At 39.7% G+C, this 12,267-nt stretch overlaps 1 long non-coding RNA gene across 1 annotated transcript in view; it reads right to left on the reverse strand.

Annotated features, from left to right (window-relative positions):
• The window catches only part of LOC134760968 (uncharacterized), a 52,571-nt gene that overhangs the window by 17,561 nt on the left and 22,743 nt on the right, over nucleotides 1-12,267 (reverse strand). Inside the window, exon 2 of the long non-coding RNA XR_010139095.1 lies at nucleotides 10,970-11,110. This is a non-coding gene — a long non-coding RNA (uncharacterized LOC134760968). The remainder of the gene's footprint in view (nucleotides 1-10,969; nucleotides 11,111-12,267) is intronic.

The raw sequence follows: 12,267 nt of genomic DNA on the forward strand, positions 1-12,267 counted from the left end.
TCAAAGAAAAAATACCCATTTATTTCTTATGTTCTTTCAGGTACCTGTTCTGCATCCAGCTACATTGGCTTTTAAATAAACAGTGGATTTTATATTTGAAAATCAATTCGTCCATTCTCTAGGACTTCACTGTTACACTAGGGACATGGCAAAGGAAGCCAGGGACAGTATTAAGTTACTCTTCATTAAAGGGTCACCCCAAATTCAACTACTACATAATCCCTCCCAGGCCCCTGGAATACCTTGGGGGCATTTTTGAAATGAGGAATCACCAGCAGAGAGCTAGGGTCTCATGAACATAAACATGATTACTCTTGCCAGCTGGTTCCTCCAGATCCATGGATGAAGGTCATGACTGAATTCATGGATGAAGGTCATGACTGAATTCATGGATGACACTATGATGGTCACCAGGCCTCAGAGGACATTTAAGGGAAGAAATTACGGGGGACACTTTTTCTATTTTCTTTCCTCCTCGGGTAATTACTTCAAATGGAAAAAGAAACTAAGGTACACCTTCTTTTCCTCTCTCTTTTAGATGAGTAACAAACCATCTGCAGCCTGCAGTCTTCTCAAATGCATTCTGAAACACTAAAACTTCTCTGACCCTCAGACTGTAAGAAAAAAACTCCTCATACTTTTTTGCACAAGATTGTTGCCATCTTACCAACAGCAGGAAGGGCGGTAGGTCTGGGCTCCTAAGAGAAGTGTTAATTTCAATACTATCCAACAACTAGTAATGGTAATTACAACAACTGCTAATGGTAGAGAAAATGATCCAAGGTTCCCTATGTACAAGCTTTCTTTTCCTTGTGAGACAACCCAGATTTTTATAAGCATTGTAAAATTGACCCTGCCCTCTTGGCAGTAATATCAGACAAACCTACAAATGGTAATTCCCCAAAGTCAGAAAGACAAATTCCTGGGGAACCCTCTAATGCACCTTCTGGATGCCCTACCTGATCCCCTTATCTGGGGTTCCATTTACCATTTTATGAGATCCTCTTGATATGCCACCTAAGTAACACACCCAACTTCACTGTTGCCCTTACAGGAAATGTCTGATGGACAAGGTGCTACTATACTTAAACTTTCTTTTCCATTTCAGAACCTTAGACAAATAAAGGGGGACCTAGGCAAGTTTTCTATGACCCAGATAGATATGTAGAGGCCTTCCAAAATTTAACCCAAGTGTTTGATCCTACCTGGAGAGATGCTATGTTACTTCTAAACAAAACCCTAACTGTCAGAAATACAGGCAGCCCTACAAGAAGCAGAAACATTCAGAGACAAACAACATATCTCCTGTAGCAGTCTAAAAGTCTACAAGGAAAGATATCTAGAAGAAGATATGCTAAAAGAGCAAAGCAAGGCCAGGCATGGTGGCTCATGCCTGTAATCCCAGCACTTTGGGAGCCTGAGGGGGGTGAATCACGAAGTTATAAGATCAAGACCATCCTAGCTAACATGGTGAAACCCTGTCTCTACTAATAATACAAAAAAAACTAGCTGGGTGTGGTAGCGGGCGCCTTTAGTCCCAACTACTCGGGAGGCTGAGGTAGGAGAATGGCGTGAACCCAGATGGCGGAGGTTGCAGTGAGCCGAGATCCCACCACTGCACTCCAGCCTGGGCGAGAGTGTGAGACTCCACCTCAAAAAAAAAAAAAAAAAAAAAAAAGGAGAGAGAGAGAGAGATAAGGAAGGCGAACAAATAGCAAAAGTTCCATTCCCAATAGGGAGGAAGGCAGTGCCCCTTTGAAGCTGTAATTGGAATTCCATTAATTATGTAGATGAGTGGAAAAGAAAACACTCTCTAATGTGCATACAGGAAGGCCTATGAGGGACTACAGCCAGACATTTTCATTACTCTCAGCTATCCATGATATATCAAAAGCCAGATGAAAATCTGTCAGCTTTTGTGGAAAGGTGGAGAGAGGCTTCAGTGAAACACATCTCCCTATATTTTGATTCCGTTAAAAGTCAGTTAATCCTAAAAGAAAAGTAAGACAAGTTTAAACAGGCCATCTGTTCAAACAGCACCCTAGAGAACTTCCTGAAAGTGGCTAAGTCTTTTACAAGGAGCTAGGAGGAGGCCCAGGAGAAAAAAGAACAGAGGCTCCAGTGGCCTCATTACAAGCCTAAAAAATCCAGGATTCATGAGGTGCACCTGCTAACTGCTACCAATGTGGAAAGCCAGGACACCTTAGGCAGAACTGCTGTGACAAAAAAAAGGAAGCCATCTTGACTCTGTTCAGCCTATAATGGGGTCCACTGGAAGTAAAACTGTCCCTGGCAACATAAACCAACAGGTCTGTGGGTGCAGCCTCCCAGATAGTACAACAAGATGGAGAAGTCCCAAGACTCAGTTCCCTTGCACCAACAGCTCAAACTGCCATCACTATCCAGGAGCACTGGGTAATTCTGGAGATGGAAGGGAGAAAGGTAGACTTCTTTCTGGACACTGGAGTTTTTGTCTCTCTGTTCTCCTTTCTAATCTAGGCCTTTTATTCTCCCATAGCACAAATATGGTGAGCATTTCCAAAAAAAGTCCTTAACTCTCTGTCTTTTTAAGCCCTTTGTCATAGTTGGGGAAATCTGCTTTTACCCATGTTTTTTAAAACCATGCTTGACAGTCACACTTCTTAACTAGGTAGAGATATTCCAGCCTATGTGAGCCAGCATCCTAATGACTCCAGAACAAAGTCTTTATCTTCATTTAATGGAAACCAATATTAACCCAGAAGTATTGGCAACTCCAGAAAAAATTGGCTGGGCTATAGTCATTGTACCAGTACAGATTCACCTTAAATATCCCACTTATTTTACTAACCGAAAGCAATATCTCCTAAAGTCAGAATCTAGGAAAGGGCTTAAAGCCTTCATTGATAACCTAAAAGCACAAGGCTTTTCATTGATAACCTAAAAGCACAAGGCTTTCTTAGGTCCTGAAACAACCCTTGCAACACCCCAAAATTAAAAGTGCAGAAACACAATAGGAAATGGAGGCTAGTTCAGGACTTCTATCTCATTAATGGGGCTGTGGTTACACATCATCTGGTAGTTCCTAATCCTCATACACTGCTAACTTTTAGGGAATCCAGATTTTCACAGTTCTAGACCTGAAGAATGTCTTTTTCTGAATACCATTGCACCCTGACTCCCAATACTTGTTTGCCTTCAAAGATTCCCCCAACAGACCACCCAGTTAACCTGCATGGTGCTGCCTCAGGGATTCTGAGACACCTCTCACTTGTTTGTTTGAGCATTTCCAAAAGACCTCTCTGCATTCTCTCATCTTCAGATTAAAATTTTACAGTAAGTTGACAACATTCTACTTTGTGTCTCAATTGACAGGGCTTTGCAGGAAGGCACTAAAGCTATTCTTAATTTCCTAGCTGACAGAGGGTATAAGATTTCAAAATCTAATGCTCAGCTTTGTCAAATTTCAGTAAAGTATCTAGAGGAGATCAGAACATTGGGTGAAGAGAGAATTAAGTTTATTTCCTCTTTTCCCCTTTCCAAGACCCTCAAACAGCTAGGTGGCTTTTTGGGCATTATATGTTTTTGCAGATTGTGGATACCGTGGTACAGCAAAATACCTTGCCTCTTACATTGCTTTGTGAAAGAAACTCAGAAAGCTAAAATTCACTCCCTGACCTGAGAACCTGAGTTTCAAAAGGCTTTTAACCAGTTAAAACGAGCCTTACTTAAAGCACCTGTCACCAGCCTTCCATAAGAAATTCATTTAATCTTTATGCCTCAGAAAGGAAAGGGATAGCCTTGGGAGTTTTAACTCAGGCCCAATGTCCAGCCCAGTAGCCAGTCAGTTACCTAAGCAAGAAGATCAACTTGGTGGCCAAAGGATACCCAGCTTGCCTCTAAGCAGTTTCAGCAGTGGCCTTGTTTGTTCCAGTAACTAATAAGGTGACCATGGGGAATGTCTTAACTGTTCACACACCTGTCATGTAGCAGGTCTGCTGTACTCTAAAGGAAGATGCTGGCTAGCAGAAAATTGCCTTCTCAAATATTAAGCTTTGCTGCTGGAAGGATCTGAAGTTCAGTGAAAAACCTATCCTTGCCTAAACTCAGCCAATTTCCTCCCAGAGAAAACTAAACAAGCTGAACATGACTGTGAACAGATAGTAGTCCAAACCTATGAAGCCATGGAGGACCTTAAAGAAACTTCCCTAGAAAACCCAGACTAGACCACTTTTAATGATGACAACTCTTTTGTAGAACAAAGAACCCAAAGAGCAGCATATACCCATGGAACAATAGCAACCCTGGGTGAAATTATTGATGGTATGCCTCTCTCACAGGCACCAGTGCTCGATTAGCTGAGTTAATTTGCCCTCATGACGGTGCTCAAACTAAGGAAAGGAAAGGTCGTAAGCATTTATACTTATTCTAGGTATGCTTTTCTGGTTTTTCATGCCTTTTTGGAAAGAAAAACACAGACTAACTCCTAATGGTTATCCCATGAAATACCATCAGGAAGTAGACAGAATGTTGTCCTGTTTTTCTTTCACAGGGAATGGCAGTAATATATTGCAGAGTTTACCAGAAGTGGATAGGTAACATCACTGAGGGAAACAGACTAGCAGATTGAGCAACTAAGTCAGCAGCAAAAAGATTACAGTGATCTTACACACTCGAAGCTCTTCTAACCTGGGAATTTTCCAAAGAGAAAATAAAGCCTCAGTATTCCCCTGCAAAGATAGAATAGGCTACTTCTGAAGGATACACTTTTCAGTCCTTGGATGGTTACAATGGATGGAAGGAAAATTCCACTTTTCATCTTCTGGTTAGTGAAAAGTTATTGATGTCCTTTACCAAGGTTTTCACTTAGGAAGTGATAAAACTTACCAACTAGGCCAGATTGTTCTCAAATAAAAATATGCTAAAAACAGTAAAACAGATTCTTAATACTTGTGAAACCTGCCTTAAAAATAATTCCCTCAAGAGATGGCTTCTCTCTGCCAGAGCTCAACTTCACTAACTAGGTAAAGACATATCCATGCCAAACAGAAAAGAGCTCTTAGTAAAAGCAGTAATCAATGAGATAATTACTCTCTTTGAACTCCCTAAACACTTCCAAAGAGACAATGGCCCCTCATTTAAAGCAACTATTACCCAAGGTGTCTCAAGAGACCTGGGCATACAATGCTATCTTCATTGGGCCTGGAGACCACAGTCTTCAGAAAAGAAGGAGAAAAGAAATAATATTATTAAGAGACTTATCAGGAAGTTGTCTCAAGCAACTAACTCTCTCGGATTACTCTTCTTTTCATGGCCTTAATCTGGATGAGAAACAACTTTTTAAAGTTGTTGAGTCACTTTAAAAATGGTATATGGACAGGCTTAAATAAACAAGATTTCTCATTAGATAAGGAACTTATGAAATGGTTAAACATATAACCTCCCTGATCCACCTCCAATGTGAATTAAAACTATTATCAGAATTCCATCCCTGAGAACTGCACCTAACTCGTTTTAACCCAGAAGACTTGGTACTGGTTAAGGCTCTTCCCTTTTTTTCCCTGTCTAGACCCAGTTGGGAGGGACCTTATACTGTCTTCCTCTCCAACCCCTCAGTGGTGAAGGTTGCAGGAATCAACTCTTGGATTCATCATGATCTAGTCACAGCTTGGAAAGCAGAGACAGCAGCCCCTAACAATCAAGAAAAGTTTAAATAAGTAAAACTTCAGAAGGAAATTATCTACTACATCATACTTACAGGAATTATTTTGCTTACTTTTTTTTTTTTTTTCAGTAGGGTTTTACACTGTGGCACCTTCTGAGTGGAATATTGACCAGAGAGTCTCAACAGCCATAAACTTTTGCTGAATTAATATCCTTATAGCAGAAATAGTAGTCACAGATTAGATTATGTTACTATCAAGTTTACTAACATTCACTGTTAAATGGAGCAATGTTTCACACCCCTTGGCTCTTACAAAATCAGCAATCACCCATCTACACAAAAAGACTAATTTCTGGGTTTGCCCTAATTTTTCAGTTCAATATCAGTGAGGGATCTTTTGCTGTTTCAGAACTCACTGTTAGCTTTACCTTTATACATTATAGACTTTCAAGGTATAAATAGAACATGATATGAGGCACTTGTGACTCCACTCGAAAGATACATCCCTCCAGGGTAAGAAATTGGCCAAGCTTTCACTTCAGCCCTTGACTGTTCCCAGGCCTAGGTTCTGGACCAAGCTGAGTAGGCTTCTCCAAGACAGGCTGCAGAGGAGACAGCACATTCTTCCCTTTCTCAGTTTATAGAAACCTTTGACTCAGCCTTATATTTGGCAATCCTCTTAGGCCTCCTCTCCAGTGTAAAGAGCTTTTTTTTGTTGTTGTTGTTGATTAAACTTTTGCCACAACTTCACACTTGTGTCTACACTCCTTAATTTTCTTGGTTGTGAGACAAAGATCTCTGGGTATACTCACAATGAGAGACAAGGAGAGACTGCTACATTGTGGTGCATTGGCAAAACTGTAACAATAGCATCTCAGTCCCAAGAGCAGGTTTATCTGCTAAAGTTCAGAGCCACGAAGAGCAGGCATAGTACATCCTGGGGAGGACTCATACCAAAAGTAATGCAATAGAACAGGCTTTTGTGCCACAATCAATGAGACAATTTTTATGTACCAAGTGACCCAGAGTAGAAAATTCAAATATTTTAGTACACTGAGTAACTGAGTAGGTGCAGAAGGCAGGCTTCTCAAGTTTTTTTATCCAAAATACAGTTTTATTCAAACAGAAAGCAGTCTAAAATATAAATGATAACCATGCTCTGCTGAAGCAAGAGTAGGTGATGAAAGTCGGCAATTACAGTAAACTCTTCTGGTTAAAAAAGCAGTGGATTATCTGAGTTGCTGATAAAGTGCTAGAGGATAAAGAAGGATAAGATGATAAAGACAAGGCCAGGATCTGGCTATTCTGGGAAACAAGAACAGCTCTAGATGTGGTTGAAGGTCATATAGACATATTTGATATTTAATAAACTAAAGTGTTATTTTCTTTTGGTCAGTATATCTCAGGGCTGCAGACAAGAATAACTTGAGTATCTCTACTTATAAAATCAGGTGATATCAATTTGGAATGAAGGATAACTTACTTCTACATTCTAGCCAAGCTAAGCTAGGGTATAACTTCACTAGCCAAGTTAGATGCAGGCAGTGAACTATATAGAGTCTGCTCTAAGTATATTTTTGTTAGATTATATAACTATATTTTGCCAGCACATAGGAGACCCCGAACTAGTTGCCTACTAGAAGGCCAGTTCTGGGGCTTTCATGAATTGGAAAGGGTAACTAACGTGTTTAGTCTGTGGGCTGTCTTGGAGATCATGTGACTCAACTTTGCCTGGGATGAATCAAGGGGATAAGTGAAAATTTATAGAGGTTGATTAGCTTGGGTCAGGACCTATTAGGAGCTGAAGTAAAAACTTGCCCCAAGACCTTGGCCCAGGATCAATCAGAGGCTGAAGTGATAATTCACATAAGGCCAATTCACAGTCCAAGAAAAGAAAACTGCCCACTGAAACTACTAAAGCCCACTGTGTTCATGCCAAGAAAAGGGGAAGACACTTTTTACTGAGAGATCACTGACTATACAAAGGACAAAGTCATCATTATGCCAGGTCTTGTTACCTATCTGAGAGAGCTGAAGGATTGGGCAAATTTTTATCCAGTTGGACTGGTGGTACTTTTATTTTGCAGCTGCAGGCATGTCTCCAGGCAAAACATCCTGTGTTATTTTCCTTATCGGTGCCCACAGGTTGATTTACATTCCAGGCTGCTTTTTATGTGATGTGGGGATGAGGCATTGACCCCATAGATTGGGGGCTCTCTGAGGACCCTTCCCTTGCTATCTACCTAACACAAGCTAACTAACTTGTTTCAGTCCCCCTTCAGTAGTAGAGACAATAACTACTGTTAGGGAAATTGGGTCTTGATCTTTTTGGCTACTTCCTGCTGGAAAGCAGTATTGTATAGGAAACAGCAGCTTCTGGGGCCAGTTTAAGGGTCCTCAGAAGAGAGGCCCATCCATACATGGTTTCACTTGCATTACCCTTTAGAGCTCGATAGCTTTTAGGTGAGAGAGAATAATTCAAGTTATAGTAAGTATGCAAGCTCCAAACATTAACAGAAAACATAAAAAAAGAGAGGTCCTAGTAGAGGAGCTAACCAGGTCCAAAATGAAGACTGGAATCCACTCAAAAGGGACTGTAGCCAACTGGAAACAGAGTTTTAGTTTTTCATTAATTTGTTAATAATTGTAATTTGTTTTTGACGCATTTGTAAATTTTGCTTTTCCTGACTGGAAATGTTGACCCAGAAACAGTATGTTTTATTTAAGACTGCACAGGTGCCCCCTACTTTAGTCATAAGGACATTAAGAGTTTGTTTATTTTGCTTTACACCAAGTCTAAAAAATTTAGGGATTATTGTTGGGTTTCTATGGCTGCTACAGTTGCCTTCCACCCTTGTTGCACCATGATAGAAATAGTAGGAACTGATATTTCAAAAAGGACATATCACCAAACTAAAATAGTCCTCCAGCTATTGCATGTCCTATTTCTGGTTTTTTTTTTTAATATTAAATCAGATTGTCACATGTATGTCCTTTTCAGTTTTCTGTTTTAGTTAAATTTTCATATGATAGCATAAGGCTAAGTAATCTTTAGTTTTGCTGTGTGTAACAAAATGCACTCTCTCTTAAAAAAAAAAAAAAAAAAAAAAAAATCCCAGATTGAGGATTTCACCCGACAATGCTACTGTGATAGAGGTTTGGTTTAAAAATAACAGAGTGGAAACCACTGCCACTATAGTGCATGTTCCTTTTTAGTGCCTGGAGAGGATTAAGTGTAGCCAGGAGCCAAAAATAAAGCAAAGTCCCATTCCCTGGAGAAATGGTTCTATACTGTAGTTTAGGGAGGTTTTAGTGGATTTAGTTCAGGTCTTTAAGGTCACCTTCCCTACATTTAATGGGAGTATTCTCAAGATAAGTATATTTATACTAGTATAAGCATCCATGGTACCATTTTGAACTTTACGTGTTGGATGGAAAATTTTTTTGGCAAATATATTTTTAAGATTATGAACACAATATGTCCTGGCCAGTATCTTAGATAACCTTTTTTACAGGGGTTATTGTTCCAGACATTCCCTGTCCATTCACAAATTTGCAGAATACTACCATTATTAAATATTATATAAGAGTCTGGAATTTCATGTGTGGGCAAGTTTTGGAAAGACCATATGTTACTTATTAGCTGATAATACATTTGGCAGGGGGTGGCATTTTTGCCCAGGGTAGCAATTCCCAGTGAGAATTCCACGTGGGAGGTCTGGCTAGATTGTTAGAGAAATTTCCATAATCTCTCCCAATGTTTGCTATTACCCTTGTTTCTTCTTAGTCTCTAGATCACCATGCTTTTAGCAATTATAAGCATAGTGTTGCAATATTTAGTTTCCAAAGTCTGGTATCTTTCCCCTGCTCTTAAAGCAGAGGGAGGTATTTTTTTTTAATTAACTTTAACTAGCTTAAGAATGTGAGTTTTACCTTTGGGGTGTGTGTCTTTTTGAATGGAGTTAAAAATGCTTTCATACAATGTTTTATTTATACCTATTAAATCCTTAATGGTTAAATATAAAGCCTGCAGAGGAAACACTAAGATAGTGAGTCTCACAGTATTAAAGAGTTCTTTATTAAACTGAGAAAATGATTAAGGGCAAACACAGCAATCGGCCTTGCTGTACAGATGGGCAATGGCTGATACTATATGGTCCAAAGGATATGAAGCATTACTACATCTAACAGTGAATGTTAGTAAATTTGGTAGTAACAAAATCTTCATATTTATTTTTATGTTGACTATTATACCTGCTATAAGAATAATAACTAAGCAAAAGATTACGGCAACAGAGACTCCTGTCTGATATTTCATTTAGAAGGTGCCACAGTATACAGTCCTACTGGAAAAAGCAAAGTAAGCACCACAATTTCTGTAAGTATGATGTAATAAATTTCTATTTAAAATCTTAATTACATGGACATATAATTTCCTCTTGGGGGTCTTTGCGGTTACAAATGTAATCACATGGATTGGTAAAATCTTACTACAAGTATACATTAAGGAAAGTTTTAGTATTTGACAACACATCTCAAGAAAAAGGTAGAAATGACTAAATGTATCTGGTAAGGTAAGGTTGGTATTGAGCTGAACAGATGGTTCTTAGTAACTTAATTATTTTTTGTAATTTTTGTTGGAATTTTCTGGCTTTTTGAAACTAATATTTGAAATCCTTTTTTGGGCTGTCAGGGGTCATTCCCTCTGCATTCCAAGACTTTATTCCAGTGCGATGAATCTATGAGTTGAGTACCACAATCTTCACCACCGAGCAAGTATGGAGAAAGATGGTGTAAGGTCCCCACCAGCTGGGACATAGAGAGTGAAAAAAAGGGAAAAGCCTTTGCAAGTATCAACTCTCCTGAGTTGAGCAGAGGTGGCACTAGTTTTAGGGATTTTACTTTTGATAGCTTTTTAAATTTTTGCTAGAAGTAGGACAAGGAGATTACATATTTAAAAATATAGAAGTTTCTTGATATAAAGTTATTGGTAAGGAAAGGCTGTCCATTAAAAGGGCTCCACCCCATCCTTAAATGGGTGTTCTTTCCCCACACTAAGACTACAGTAAGGAGAGCAATTCAGGGGAAATGAGTTTTTTGAGAAAACTTCCCTAAGTGTCTTTTAATGATATCATGTTTTCTTTATCTTCCCTGAATACTGGTCTCCTAGCACAATAAAGGTCATATTGTGGCCAGACGCGGTGGCTCATGCCTGTAATCCCATCACTTTGGGAGGCCAAGCTGGGTGGATCACGAGGTCAAGAGATCGAGACCATACTGGACAATATGGTGAAACCCCGTCTCTATTGAAAATACAAAACTTACTGGGTGTGGTAGCGTGAGCCTGTAGTCCCAGCTACTCGGGAGGCTGAGGCTGGAGAATCGCTTGAACCTGGGAGGTGGAAGTTCCAGTGAGCCGAGATCATGCCAGTACACTCCAGCCTTGGTGACAGAGTAAGACTCCGTCTAAAAAAAAAAGGTCATATTGCACGCTTAGTGCTTTTGAGACCCTCAGGGTAACATGCACCTTAAATGAGGAGCCATTGCCACTTCAGAGGTATTTAGGTAGTCCAAAGGGTGAAATTATTTTATTGACTAGTGCTTTTATCACCTTAGAGGCCTGTTCTGTTAGACATGGAAATGCTCTTACCTGGTTAGTGAAGGTATCCACCCACCCCAGGAGGTACTGAATCTCCTTTGTCTTTGGCATATGGGAAAAAGCCATTTGTCAGTTATCCCTCGGGCAACTTCCCATTTTTTGAGTTGCAGGGGGCTGGGGGAACAAGCCGATTGTTGAAGGGATTGTTTTTGAGGCAGGTGTCACAAGCATTAACAACGTGTTTGACTGTTTTTGGTAGATTTTTACCTGAGGAAAATCTCTGGGCAAGTTGATGTTTTATCATTTCCCAACTGAGAAGATAAGGATCTTAAGAATTTTTCACCTGCTGGATGATGGCAAGTAAAGTTTGCCATTCTCTGATTGCAATCATCCTGAGGGCTAAAGAGTGTATCATCAAGGGGTAGCCCATACTTTCTTCGAAGGGGAACACTGAGGTTTTAATTTTCTTATGGAGCCCTCCCAAATTAGAGAAGCTTCAAGGGCACAGGTACCTTGGGGTGTTATTGCTGCTGACTTATCTGTATTTTGTTTTCAGCTACTTTATCTATCCCCTTATGGTGTCCTTTGTAATGCATTGCTGCCACTTCCCACAGAAGGAAAACTGAGGACAACAATCTATTTCAATAGGAGACCCATTAACATTCATAAAGTGTCTTTCTTTCCAAATAGTGGCATGAGCATGAAGATCCATGAAAACATACTTGGAATCAGCACATATCTTATCTGCCTTTCTTTTGCTTAGTTCAATTATCCTTATGAGGGCAATGAATTAAGCTAATTGAGCACTTGTACCTGATGAGGGAGATATGGTTTTAGTAAAGTTATTCAGGATGACTATTGCATGCTCTGCCCTATGGGTTTCTCATTCTACAAAATAACTTCCATCTGCAAAGACAGTCCCGTCTGAGTTTTCTAGGAGAATTTCCCTGAGGTCTTCTGGGGCCGCATATGTTTGTATCGTTATTTGTTCAGAATTATGTTTAGGTTCTCCAGTTTCCCTTCA

Source organism: Pongo abelii, chromosome Y (assembly GCF_028885655.2).
Source record: "Pongo abelii isolate AG06213 chromosome Y, NHGRI_mPonAbe1-v2.0_pri, whole genome shotgun sequence".
In the NCBI taxonomy this organism is placed as follows: Eukaryota; Metazoa; Chordata; class Mammalia; order Primates; family Hominidae; genus Pongo; species Pongo abelii.